The following is a 13,623-nucleotide window of genomic DNA, read 5'->3' on the forward strand; positions in this document are numbered from 1 at the left end:
CCAGCCCACTCCGAATCCTTAAAATTTCACTTGTCATAGCAATATAGATCATGATGCTGTCTGAGCAGGATGCTTCAAGATTTCTATTAATAATTTCTCACAATGGTTTGACTAGCAAAGACAATGACCTTGGTTTTTACAAAGGAAAATACTTCCCAACCCCATCCAGGTGCGGAGAGATCCTTTGCAGAGGGGCCACCCATGGGCTTCTCTTCCTTTCAGATCCTCCAATAGCTCTTCTCAGGCGATTTCCATTTCAAAGTCTTCCTTTGACTTCTCTTGGGGATGCCACTTCTGGAATGTACCTTTTAGTAATAATAATAAAAGCCTATTTCTTCCCACCCTGCTCTCAACATGAGACCAAACCAAACCCAAACCAAATTCACTGCCTGTGAGTCCCTAAGGATTTGCAGTGGCCCTATAGGCCAGGCTAGAGTTGTCCTGGTGAGTTTCTGAGGCTGTAACTCTTTACAGAGTAGAAAGCCCTTTCTCCTGAGGAATGGCTGGTGGTTTTGACCTGCTGACTTCCTGGATCGCAACCTAATGTGTAACCACTGTGCCACCAGGGCTCTGTAGAAGTGGGAATATGACGTTAACATCAGTGGGACTGTACAGGTTGATTGTTTAGGTGGGTTTTGAATGGATTCAATTATTTTCTTTATTTTTTTCTTGTAACTATTATTTTTTCCAATTCAACAACTTCTACATGTAGAATGCAATGCCATTGATTACACTCTTCATATTGCACAACCATTATTGATATCCTTTTCATAATTTTCCCACTATCATTAACCTAAACTCAATGCCTCCCCCAACCCCAAGCAATACTCCCTCCCTCCGCTATTCAGTTACTTTCTATAGTCATACATCCCATCTCAATTCCCAGCCCAGAGATCTGAAAGACCAAGCAGGGATATCTGTAGATAGTTAAGAGCAACCATGACTCGAGCTATCTAGCAGGAAGAGGGTTCCAGGGACCCGCACTTGGGATGGCGAGTGAGCTGTCTTTTCCTCCTGGATGAAGGTGAGCATTAACCTTGAGCAGTCACATTACTAGCACAACCCTCTCCACCTGCCTCAGCTGGACTGGGAATCTGAGAGTAGACTTGGATACATGCCATCAGTCTGAGGTGGAGCTTTGCTAAGTCATCACATGGCTAATTCAGCACTCATTCCTGCACTCTCGCTGTGGACCACATGGTGGATTGGGTCATTTATCCCATAAGATGCTTGTCTTTTAAGCTATAAAAAAAAATGTAGAAAAATGATCGATACACCTCTTCCCGGATCATTCTAAGACTCCCTTTGCTCCTGTGCGAATAACAAAAATTGATGTCATCAACGTTTCCATTCTATTTGAAACCACAATCAATGCCCATGGAAGCAGCACTCAGTAAATCAAAGGGCAGTGGGCAGATCTTCTGCAAAAGGCCTCTTTCATGTCCTATTAAACGAAATCATCACTCTGGTGCCTGAGGTGTTCCAAACCCAAGCCATGAGACGATGGGGAAAAAAGAATTGGTGCATTTGAACTGTACTGTTGATGAAAATAGTAACTAGCTGGTAGACTGTCCAAAAAATGAACAAACCAATCTTTTAAAAAATGCCACCAGAATCCTTGTTAGATGCCAGGAAGGAGAGACTCTACTCAATTAGTTTGGACAAGTCACCTGGAAAGACCAGCTGCTGAGACAGGATAGCTCATACATTTCTGATTCTCTGTAGTGACGTAGGTAACCCAAATGCCCATCAGTAGAAGAAGGGATATAAGCATTCTGGTACACATGAGGGGATAACCCCATACCCCCACAAAAAAAAATCCCACATGTTTTCCCCCAAAGTGATGTATTTAATTTTTTTTTTTTTACAAAACACCCTTATCACCTTCAAAATACTCTTGATTAAACTTAATATGTTTGTCAAATCTGTGATTCCATTCTGGGAAACATTTTTCAAACTTATCAGTTGATCATTTTTTTTACACCTCTTATATGTCATCAAATCTCTGTCCTTTCATGTCCCTCTGCATTCACAGTAACAAAAAGAAGTTGCATGGAGCAAGGTCAGGTGTGTGAGGCAAGAGAAGCATGTTTTCTACCAAAACCTGGTGTACTGCGATGCCTGCAAGAGCAGGTGCTTGGTTGTGGTGGTAAAACCAGTCCCTTGTCTGTCACAAATCAGGCCTTTTTATGCCATAAACTGTTATGTGATCTTTTCCAAACCTCTAATAGGAAGCTTGATTAACAGTCTGACCTGGTGAAATGAGTCCAAATGCATTAGCACTTACCATTTCCGTGTTTTCAGGAAGTCGGTGGACGTCCAGAACAAGGTTTGCCATCCATTGCCATTTCACTGTTTTTGAAACAAGAAAACCAGTCATACACTGGACATTTTCCCATAGCGCTGTCTTTGCAAGCTGTGTTCAACACACCAACAGTTTTTGTGCTATTTTTCCTGAGAAAGAATATATTTCACAACTGCATGGTATTCTCTTAAATAAGCCATCACCAAAAACAAGGTTTGAGCGAAACTGCTTTTAGTAAAAAAAAAATCACTGTGACTAGAGAGACCCTGCCCAGGCAATACCACTGGGTGCACTAACTCAGAGCGAGTTGTTCAATACTCACCAAGCAGGAACAGATGCATACTATGAAATCTCCAATCTACCCAGTGAAATGCGGGTGTGTTTTTTTTTGGGGGGGGAGGGTACACCCTAGGATGCATGGAGGAATACTATATACACAAAAACAATGACAGAACGATGATATGCCTCGTGGCAGGGATGGACCATCATGCTGAGTGAAATTAGCTAATCACAAAAAGGACAAATATTATTTGAGACTACTGGTATAAAGGGGGAACCCCACCTCCCCACCCCAACAAAGACTCTCATACCAAGGGAACAGACTCCCGAGGGTGCCAAGGGAGGGAGAGGAGTGGGGCAATGGGCTAGATTGTTGACTGGTATTTCATTGGGTGCAACGGAGGATGGTGGTCCATGGGGACGGGAGGAGAGGGGAAGAGAAGCCGACTGGTAGACTGGGGGCGGTAGACTCCTGAAGGGTATGCTTAGTGATCTGGCCTGCTGAATGCAATGTTCATCTGAAATCCAAACTCCCACCTAATTTACAATAAAAAATTGTTGGAAAATGAAAAGATATCGTAAGCAATTTAGGTCTCTTTTCCAATTTTGCCCCACAGTGGGTCCTAAAACCTATGAACCATTTTACTTTATATTAAAAAAGAATATGAAAGATTAGAAAATGTTTTTAGTATGATCATTAAGTGGCCGGTGAAATTTTGTCCCAGTTGTGTGTATGTGGGTTGGTATAAACATATTTCTAACAGAGTTGTGGCCAGGCAGGTTGAAAGCCACTGACAGTGACCCCAATCACAGAATACTGAGTTTTTGATAGACCATTAAAGTTGGGCTTTGGCTGTGTGGGCTCTGGGGTCAGCGGGCCCAAATCGAAGCTTGCTCCGGTTCCCTTCAGGGCTTCCTGTTCTGTTTCTGCCTCTACTAAATGAGTAATAGTGAACAATCACTCCGGAAAAAGATGAGACTGTGTTTCCATCCAGACCTACACTCGTAGAAACCCGAAGCAACCGTTGTGTTCTGTGCCAGAGAGTTGCTATGAATTAGTGTAGACTCGATGGCAGTGAGGTTGATTTGAGTGATCATGCCTGCTTCTTTGTAAAGGTAGCAACTATCCCCAGAACATGAGTGAGGTAGAGACTAATCATGTGGAAAAGCAAAAACAAAACAAAAAGGATCATTAGGATTGGCCCCTAGTTAACAGAGCCAAACACCAAACTCAATGCCCTCCAGCAGATTCTGACTTAGAGTGACCCTGTGGGACAGGGTAGAACTGCCCCTGTGGGCTTCCAAGACTGTCACTTTCTATGGGAGCGGAAAGCCTTGTCTTTGTTCCGAATGGCTGGCTGGTAGATCTGAACTGTTGGCCTTGCGGTTAGCATCCTGATGCGTACCCACTACACCACCAGGCCTACCCGGAGTCAACAGGGAAGGGATCAAATGCATGCATGAGCTAGTAACCATGGCCAGTGATCTAGCTGTCCTTGTTCTGAAGAAAAGGTGGCTGATGACAAAGTCTTGTCTGACCGCTCCTGGAATGCCCTCTTGGTGCCTTCTCGGAAACCTGGACGCTCCAGCCTTTCAGCTGCCGATGCGCACTGCTTGGTGGGCTCTGCATGTGCATAAGACCCGCCGGCGTGGCGACTTCGTTCATTTTACAAATCCCTGGGATTGCTTCCTAGGAAAAGATGATGGTGGTAAATAAAAGGGCCCATCCTTCTTAGCTGAGACTAATAAACATTCTGAAAAGGAAACCGAAAGGGGGCTGGGAGGCCGACCCATTCAATGGATCCAAAACTTCCTTTCCGCGAATGGCCCCTCCCCTCCATGGGGCATAAAGGCGAAGAGATGGAGCCCACAGTAATCTCCCTCCAGGAAATTCACCAAGGAATATTAGTCTTATTTCATTTAATCACCCGGTCCGAACAACGAAGAATTCTCTTCATTAAAGGCACTCAGAAATTCTGGCCAGCTGTTTCCTGCCACTTGGCTAAGGACAAGGTGGAGAAAGACAAGCGGGGCAGTCTCTGGGAACGCTCCCTGGTGTTCAACATAATTCTGCCGCGTAATTATACTTTCATCATTTTATTCCGAAGCCGGAGTCTGAATCCAAGAGAGGTTGGGTGACTTATGGGCTTAACTTTTGACATGCTTTAATGCATATTACACGCACTAAAAGTTCTCGAGGTTTTAGAAATCGTTTCAAGCTAAGTCTTTGTTTTGTCAACTCTATTTACCCCTTAAAATTCATTGAACTCAAAGTAGTAAAATGGTTTGCGAAAGAAACCAGAGCCAGCATGCCAATGATATGTAGAACTGATGGATTATTTATATGCCTGGTGTCTAAGAGATGCTGAATGACTCTTTTTTGTCACTTTATTTTAGTGGGCTTAAAATGCGTCCCTCGAATAATGCATGTGACTTATTTTTTTTAATCATTTTATTTGGGGCTCGTACAGTTCTTATCACAATCCATACATACATCCATTGTGTCAAAAACATATGTACATTTGTTGCCATCATCATTCTCGAAACATTTGCCTTCTACTTGAGCCCTTAATATCTGCTGCTCATTTCCCCCTCCCTCCCCACTCCCCCACCTCATGAACCCTTCATCATTCAAATATTATTATTATTTTTTCATATAATACACTGTCTGATGTCTCCCCCTGCCCTCTTCTCTGCTGTCCCTCCCCCAGGGATGAGGTTATGTGTAGATTCCTGTAATTAATTCCCCCTTTCTACCCCACATTCTCTCCACCCTGCAGGCATCGCCCCTCTCATCACTGGTTCTGGAGAAGTCATCTGTCCTGGATTCCCTGTGTTTCCAGTTGCTATCTGTACCAATGTACACCCTCTGGTCTAGCCAGATTTGCAAAGTAGTATTGGGATCATGATAGTGGGCGGGGGGGAGGAAGTATTTAAGAACCAGAGGAAAGTTATATGTTTCATCGTTGCTACCCTGCACCCTGACTGGCTCCTCTCCTCCCCACAGCCTCTCTGCAAGGGGTGGCCGGTTGGCTACCTTTGGGCTTTGAGTCTCCACTCTGCACTCACCCACCTTTTCAATGCTATGATTTTATGTTCCTTGATGCTTAATACCTGATCCCTTTGATGGCTCGTGGTCACACAGGCTGGTGTGTTTCTTCCAGGTGGGCTTTGTTGCTTCTGAGCTATATGGCCACTTGTTTATCTTTGAGCCTTTAAGACCCCAGACATGTGACTTATTTTGAAATGGAGTTTCACACCCATGTGTGGTTGGAGCATTAGATGGGGGAGGGGTTCCTCTTTCCCACTTAAAAGAAATGACACATACCTAAGGTCACTTGCAAGAAGTAAAGCCCCCGTGCTCCTCAGAGGCAAGGATGGCCAGACTTCTTTTCACATACTTTGAACATGTTGCCAGGGGAGATCAGTCTCTGGAGGAGGACATGGAAGTAGAGGGTCATGGCAAAAGAGGAAGGCCCTCAACAAGATGGACTGACACCGTGGCTGCACCAATGCGCTCAAACACAGGAACAGTGGCGAGGGTGGCCCACGACCCGGAGCTGTTTGTTCTGTTGGGCACGGGGTCGCTCTGGGTCAAAACTGATTCGATGGCGTCGAACTACCACAACAAGGACACATTAAAACAAATATATATCTTGAGGATGATGAGGGAACGAATGTACAAATGTGCTTGACACCATGTATGGATTATGATAAGAATTGTATGAGCTCCCAATAAAATGATTTTTAAAAAAGAAACAAATATATAATCCTAAAGTCATATGAACTAAATGTAGCTTATTTTTTGTTGTAGTTGATGATACAGACTACTGCCTTATCTGACCATAAGAAAAATTTAAGCGGCATTTATCCATGAGAAAATAGTACCCAAACTCAAAAGCCAAACTCATTGCCATCGAGTCAATGCTGACTCTTAACGACCCCTGTGAGTTTCTGAGTCTGCAACTATTTACGAGAGTAGAAAGACTGGTCTTTTTCTCCTGTGGAAGTGGGGATTTTGAACTGCTGACCATGTGGATCTAAGTTGAGCTTGTCACTTCTAGACCACCAGGGTTCCATAGAGAATATAGGACAGGTGTTTATAATGATCCAAACACCAGAGGCCCACTGTTCTGGAATCATCTTTGCCCTGTTGTTTTCAGGGGTCGTTGAGTCCGTTCCAATCCATAGCAACGCAGCATACAACAGAGTGAAGCAACAGAGTGAAGCAGCCTGGTCTGCGCCATCTTCACAATGGATCTTCCGTACGAGCCGGTCCTGCAGCCACGGTGTCACCACCTTGCTGAGGGTCTCTTCCTCTTTCCCATGGACTCGCTTCTACCCAGCCTGGTGTCCTTCTCCAGGGACAGCCCTCCCCTGTCAACGCACCCAGCAGATGAGAGGCAAAGTCTCAGTCTCCTTGCTTCTTTTTCTTTTCTTTTCTTTTTATAAAAATCATTTTTATTGGGACCGCATACAGCTCTTATCACAATCCATTGAACCATCCATGTGTCAAGCACATTTATACATTAGTTGCCATCATCATTCTCGAAACATTTGCTTTCTACTGGAGCTCTTGGCACAGCACCTAATTTCCCCCCTTCCTTCCCCACAGACCCTTGATAATTTATAAATTATTACTATTTTGCCATGTCTTACACTGTCTGATGTCGCCCTTTACCCACTCTTCTGTTGTCCATCCCCCAGGGAGGGGATTATAAGTAGATAATTGTGATTGGCTCCCCCTTACTCCCCCACCTTCCCCTTCCCCTCCTGCTTTAATTACTCTCAATATTGGTCCTGAGGGGTTTATCTGTCCTGGATATCTTGTGTTTCCTGTTCTTATCTGTACCCATGTGCATGCTCTTGGCTAGCTGGATTTGTAAGGTAGAATTGGGGTCATGATAGTTGGGGAGGAAGCATTAGCGAACTAGAGGAAAGTTGTATGCTTCAATGGTGAAGAGAAACAAACGGCCATCCTGCTGGGGAGCAACAAAGCCCACATGGAGGAAGCGCACCAGCCTGTGTGATCATAAGGTGTCTATAGGATCAGGTATCAGGCATCAAAGACCCAGAACAAGAAATCATATCCTTGTGAATGAAGGTGAGTGTGGCGTGGAGACCCAAAGCCCATCTGTAGACAATTAGACATCGCCTTACAAGAAAGAGACAAGTTAGTCAGTGTGCGCTATAGCAGCACAGTACAGTCTCCTTGCTTCTAAGGAGCATTGTGGTTACTACAGCCACAGACTGATTGAAGAAGAAGGAGAGGCTTTGTCGTTTGTCCACACAGGGAAATAGACGTGCTGCTCGCTGCTGGTGCATTTGGGAACCGAGAGATGTCCTCAGAAGGCCCACAAAGGGAAGCTGCACACACACAGCTTCTTTCACAATGGTGGGACCCAGCGAAGGCAGTGCCTCTAATATCCTGGCTATTTTCTCATAGATAATGCTCTCTATGGGAGAAAGACAAGGCTCTTACTCCCATAAAGAGGCACATTCTCAAAGGTCCATTCTACTCTGTCCTATAAGGTCACTATGAGTTGGCATCGATTAGCTCAATGGTATTGGTATTGAGTTTGGTTTTTGTTTTTAGAATGTCTAACCAAACCTCTCTTACATTCAGACAATTTAATGGTCTGTATCTATTGTTGACAAAGTATCTTTTTCAATCGCATTGATGCATGGGACTTGAGGATTGTGTATTTGTCTTCCATGGGAATGAAGACTCCCTCTATAATGTATCAACAATAGCTGAAGGCAGACAAGGGCATTCTGCTGTGTGAAGGGAGTTTATAGACAGAGTCCCTGGCTATTATCCACTAATTAGGACATTTCTGTGGAAATTGGAGTGAGGGACTTAGGGCTGACTCGGGCAGAGCCTCCGTAATGCCTTCCTCCAGACGTGGGTGGGCGGTCTTGTGGAGAGGCTGGGGAGCAGGAGGCGTTGGGTCCTAGCTTGCTTTTCTATGAATTTATACTTTCCAGTCACCAGGGGTGACCCCGTTGGATGTCAGACACCAGCGACAGTTTCAGCATCATAGTCACCACAATATGACAAACTGATAGACCGGCTATTTTAACACTTTTTTCTTTTTTCAGGGGCGCGAACCTTTCTTCTACCAAGAGCGATTTGGACCTTTATGGCATCCTCTGAGGGCCATCCTAGTCAAGCAGTTAATTAACTCAGCCCTCATGTGATAGTTGGAACTGCCTCTATGGGGCGAGGCATGCGCTGTTCACGTGCCTTGATTATTCCACGGGCCTTACATAATCCCCCAATGCTGTTTTCGGCATTGCAAAGCAAAACCATTACTTTGAAGGCTGGGGTTATTTTCAAATGCCTTCTGTGCGGAGAAAAACTGGACAATGACCAAGGACGACGAGAGAGGAATGGATGCCGTTGGATTAGAGTGCTGGTGAAGAGCAGCTGGCATTCTACGGGCTGCCAGTGAATGAACGTCATCCGCGTCCTGGAAGCAGCGCAGTCAGAAGAGTCTTAAGACATGAGCATGGCGAGCCGTCCCCTCACATACTTGGATGTGTTGTCAGGAGGCAACAATCCCTGGAGAAGGGCAGCATGGTATTGGGTTTTTAGTTTCATTTAACCTGGGATCACCTGCTCTTGCTAGATACAGGTTAGTTAGTTCCAAAGAATGGTGACTTTGTGGCTCACAGAGGTGAATGCTGCTCAGTCCTGCCCCATCGTTATCCCCACAGTTATGCGGTTCCATCCTTGTGGCTCCGGGGCCCATTGATCTCCCTGAAAGCTGCTGTCATTTTGGTGAGATGGGGGAGAGCAAGTGAAGACCAGGGTGCCGTGTCAGTGGTAGCTTCTGCCTTATCTTTGGTTGTGGTTCATCTCTGCACAGTGCCTCGGGTCAGCAAGAGGTGGGACTATGCTGACGGCCTGCGTTGGGCTCCATTGGCTTTGAAATGGACTCTTCTCCTGAGGAGGCCAGCCAGGTCTGGCCATTTGATGTAGTCCAGAGCAAGAGCATGGTCGACCCTGAAACTCTGGAGCAGATCCAGGCATGTATGGGCATGGCAGGGTCCAGAAGAGCCAAACGACAGCTGCCCCCTGTGTTGTCTTAAGTAGTGTTCGCTATGGCATCTCTCAGACTCTAATATCCATTGCCATGGCTACACAGAATGCACAGACAGAACTCATGATTAAAGGCTTCATTCAGTAGCAAGTTGTGATGCCAGTGAGAAATGCTCAGTGTTGAGTTGCTTATCAGGACACGTTACAAAGTTCTGTGAAGTCTGCTGATAAGTGCCCCAAGGGCAGACCACTTTGCTATCAGCCTCAACATGAAGGTGCTCAGCTCCGCTTTTATGGACCAGGAAACTCAATTTCCCCAATTAAGTGCCCAGAGGCATCCCACTCCACAAGCGAGCCTCTTGCACAATAGCACTTAGCTTCACTTGCTCCATGGATTGGGAATTCCATCCCTCTGGCCTGAGCTCTGCTGCTGCTCCCCGGATCTTACAGCTGCCTTCTGGATCCAGGAGGGTCCGTCACTGCACAGGCATCTCCGGTACAGAGGATGCGCTCCCCTCCTGGCTCATGCTGGCAATGAGATCCCTCCTCCTGCTTCTCAGAGGGCTTGTTTTTTGTTTGTTTGTTTTATATTTTATTAGGGGCTCATACAACTCTTATCACAATCCATACATATACATACATCAATTGTATAAAGCACAGGGAATCCTGTTTGCAATCACTCACAACTACTTCTTATCCGTTTCTTCCACCATCTTCTTACCTGACCCGTGAGGGACAAGTCGTTTGAAGGGAGTTGGAGACTGTGGTTAGAAGAGTGGCACTAAATAATTCACTGGCCCTGTACCCACCTCTATCTCTCACGCCAACTCTGTACATTGCCACCAGCATGCTCCTTTCACATTGCCACCGTTATGTACTGCATGGTGTTACATGGGATTGCTTACACATGGTCCCATCGAGAGTCGCTGTCACATCGGTTCTGACACAAGACAACCCGGTGTACAGAAGGACAAACTGCTGCCCAGTCCTGCTCCATGTCAGGGCCCTTGGTGTGTGGAGTGCACTGTTGTGCTCAGTGGATGTTGTGAGCGCCTTCCAAACCTGGGGGCAGGGGGGTGGGCAGGAATCTTTGAGCACAGCATTGGAAAACACTCTTTAATGATTGACAAGCCTTGTCAATTTTCCTTGGCTAGTTTTTGAAATTTTTGTCAGGGCTTTCTTCTTCATTCTTCAGAGTTGGAAAGCTCCCCTGAAAACTGTGCCCCATGAAGACCCAGCAGGCATGGGAAAGGCTGGTAGGATAGGTACCACCATCACAGCAGCCTGCCAGTCACGGCAGTGTGACAAACTCACAGATGGGTTGGGTCATCATCAAATTAAAATTCTTCTGCTAATTTGGCTCCCGAAGAATGAGGTGGTAGATGTATCTGAATGTGTGGGGAGACGCTCATGCTGTCATACATAATACCTTTCCTTTTTGCCCCTAGAATAAAGCAGACCATTAAGATCATGAGCTCTTCTGGCTTAAATGCTTTTAGAGATAAAGATGATTCATGGACATTTTCTTTTCTGGGAGTGTTAGACTGTGCAAGAGCTCTGGCTCCCAGAGCTCACAGGGACCTTGTCCCCGGGGAGGAAGGGGACACGTAAAGCTGTCTAGGTGTCAGCAGGCTCAAAGGATGATAGTTACAGGCCTCAGTTGAGAAGGCTTGCTAGGCAACAGGCTGAAATCATGACTGTGACCTTTCCACTTCACCTGGGCATTTCCTAGAAGCAGAGCCGGCTGGCACATGCAGATTCGGTGTGCCTCCCTACTGCAGTGAATCCCGGTCACTCAGATCCCACCGGAAGCTCAGCTCTCAACCCACCTGGCACCTCGTGCTGTGCTGCCCTGGGCTGTGAGCCTGCTCAGGCTGGCAGCTGTCATGTTCATGCGTTGACATTCGTCTGCTTCCTAAAGTTCTGTGAGCTGAGTCAGCACCTTCTGACTCACCCTTGCCATTGTTCCCGGTGCCCGCTTATTTGCAATTTGGCAAAAGCTAGAAAATATAATGGCTTCTATTTTTAAATGTACAGGTAGAGATCATCTACCCCAAACGATTCCGATCTCATGTCTCTCTGTGACCACTAGATATGGGGATAATTTCTAGATAAAAATTCACCAGTGTAATTAATTTGATGTTGAGGTGTGATATGTACTGAAGGTTGTAGCCTTTGAGCCTCATCAGCCAGGACTTTTAGACCTGGTAGCTTTCGGCAAGCAGGGTTTGGTCATCTGCTTATCTCCAGTTGCTAATGAGCCTCCGTCCCATGCTTTCTGCTGCCTACTTCTTCATATAGAAGCCTTGGGGCACAGTGTATGTGCATTAGCTGCTAACCCCCGTCTGCAGTTTGAAACCACCAGTCACGCTGCAGTACAGAGACACAGCTTCGTAGTCTCATAAAGAGTTCCAGTCTCAGAAACTCACAGGGGCAGCTCAACCCTGCTCTAGAGGGCGACTGAGTCAAATCAACGCAATGGCCGTGAGTTTGCTTTTCCGATAATCCAGCGTCTCTGATTTACTTGCCCAACATACAGATTGAATAAGTCTGTTGAGAGGACACAACCCGGATGCACACCTTTCCTGGTGTTAAAACATGCAGCAGCCCCTGGTTCTGTTGCAACAAGTGCTTCTGGGTCTATCTACAGATTCTGCAGGAGCACCAGGAAATGTTCTGAAGGCCCATTCTTCCCAATGCCATCTGTGATAGGCCGGTTGGCTAGCGAACCAAATTCAGAGGCACTCATCCGTGCGTCAGAGAAAGCTTATATCAGAGAGTAAATGTGTATTGAGAAAACATCTCAGCCCAGTCCAGATCAAATCCATAAGTCCTATATTAGCACATAAGTCTGACACTAGTCCATAAATTCCTTTTCAAACTCACTTAGCATATGCAATGACATAAAATGAAGGGAGATCATGGGCCAGTGGGTGCAAAATCTTGTGGGTCCAGTGGTAGTGGAAGCATCTCAGCTCTGGTGCAGGTCTCCTCGTGGCTCTTCCAGTTCGCCACCTGTGGCTCTTCCACAGAAAGATGAAGCAGAGGGCGAGCCTCTCCCAGGTCTCAGCAAGTCTCCACATGGTTTGTCAACAGGAAGACTAAGGCAGAGAAAGATAGGAAGTTCCCAGAATCCTCAAAAGAAGCCCATGCCCACAAGAAGACATCATCAGATGCATAGTCACCAATTACGTTGCTGAAAAAAAGTATTTACAGTGAATACGTCATGAGTGTTCCGAATTTCTCTCATGGAATCTCCAGCGTGGTTTCTGTCACCAAGGCCATATTTTTCTGATTTCTGGTCCTTCTTCTTTGTTTCTAGCTTTCAAATTCCAATCACCAGTCTTTATGAGTGCATCTTGGTGAGTGCGTATTTAATTTACTCTAGACTGAACAAGTTGGCAAAAATCTCCAGTTCCCTCATGAAGAATATTACATATGTCAAGGACTTCCAGAAAAACAAAGACATTTGTTGGAAGATGTACAGCCAATTGCTCCTGAGAAGCAATGATGAAGCAACGTTGTCTCGTACTTTGGACATGTTCTCAGGAGGAAGCAGTCCCTGGAGAAGGAGATCATGCTGGGAACAGTAGAGGGTCAGGGCAAAAGTTGAAGAATCTCTATGAGAGGGACTGATACAGTGGCTGCAACCCTGGGGCTCAGATAGAAGAACAATGATGAAGACAGTCTTTCATTTTATTATGCACAGGTCCTCTAGGAGATGGAACCGACTGCACCTAACCGCACCTTAATAGCAATCAGCTTTATCCAGGTATATGTTGATATTCTTATCAGAAGAAAAATCACCTTTAAAATGTGTTATTCTAAACTGATCTATTTTCTCTGCACACTTGTAATGACGTAGCATTTTTATTCCGCATTAGTCATAATACGCACTACTTGAGGCATGCCATTGCATTACAAAGTTATTTCCACGTTACAGATCTATGTTCTGTTTCTGCAGGGCCACAAACAGTGTCAAACCTTCCTGGAA

Source organism: Tenrec ecaudatus, chromosome 2 (genome assembly GCF_050624435.1).
Source record: "Tenrec ecaudatus isolate mTenEca1 chromosome 2, mTenEca1.hap1, whole genome shotgun sequence".
NCBI lineage: Eukaryota > Metazoa > Chordata > Mammalia > Afrosoricida > Tenrecidae > Tenrec > Tenrec ecaudatus.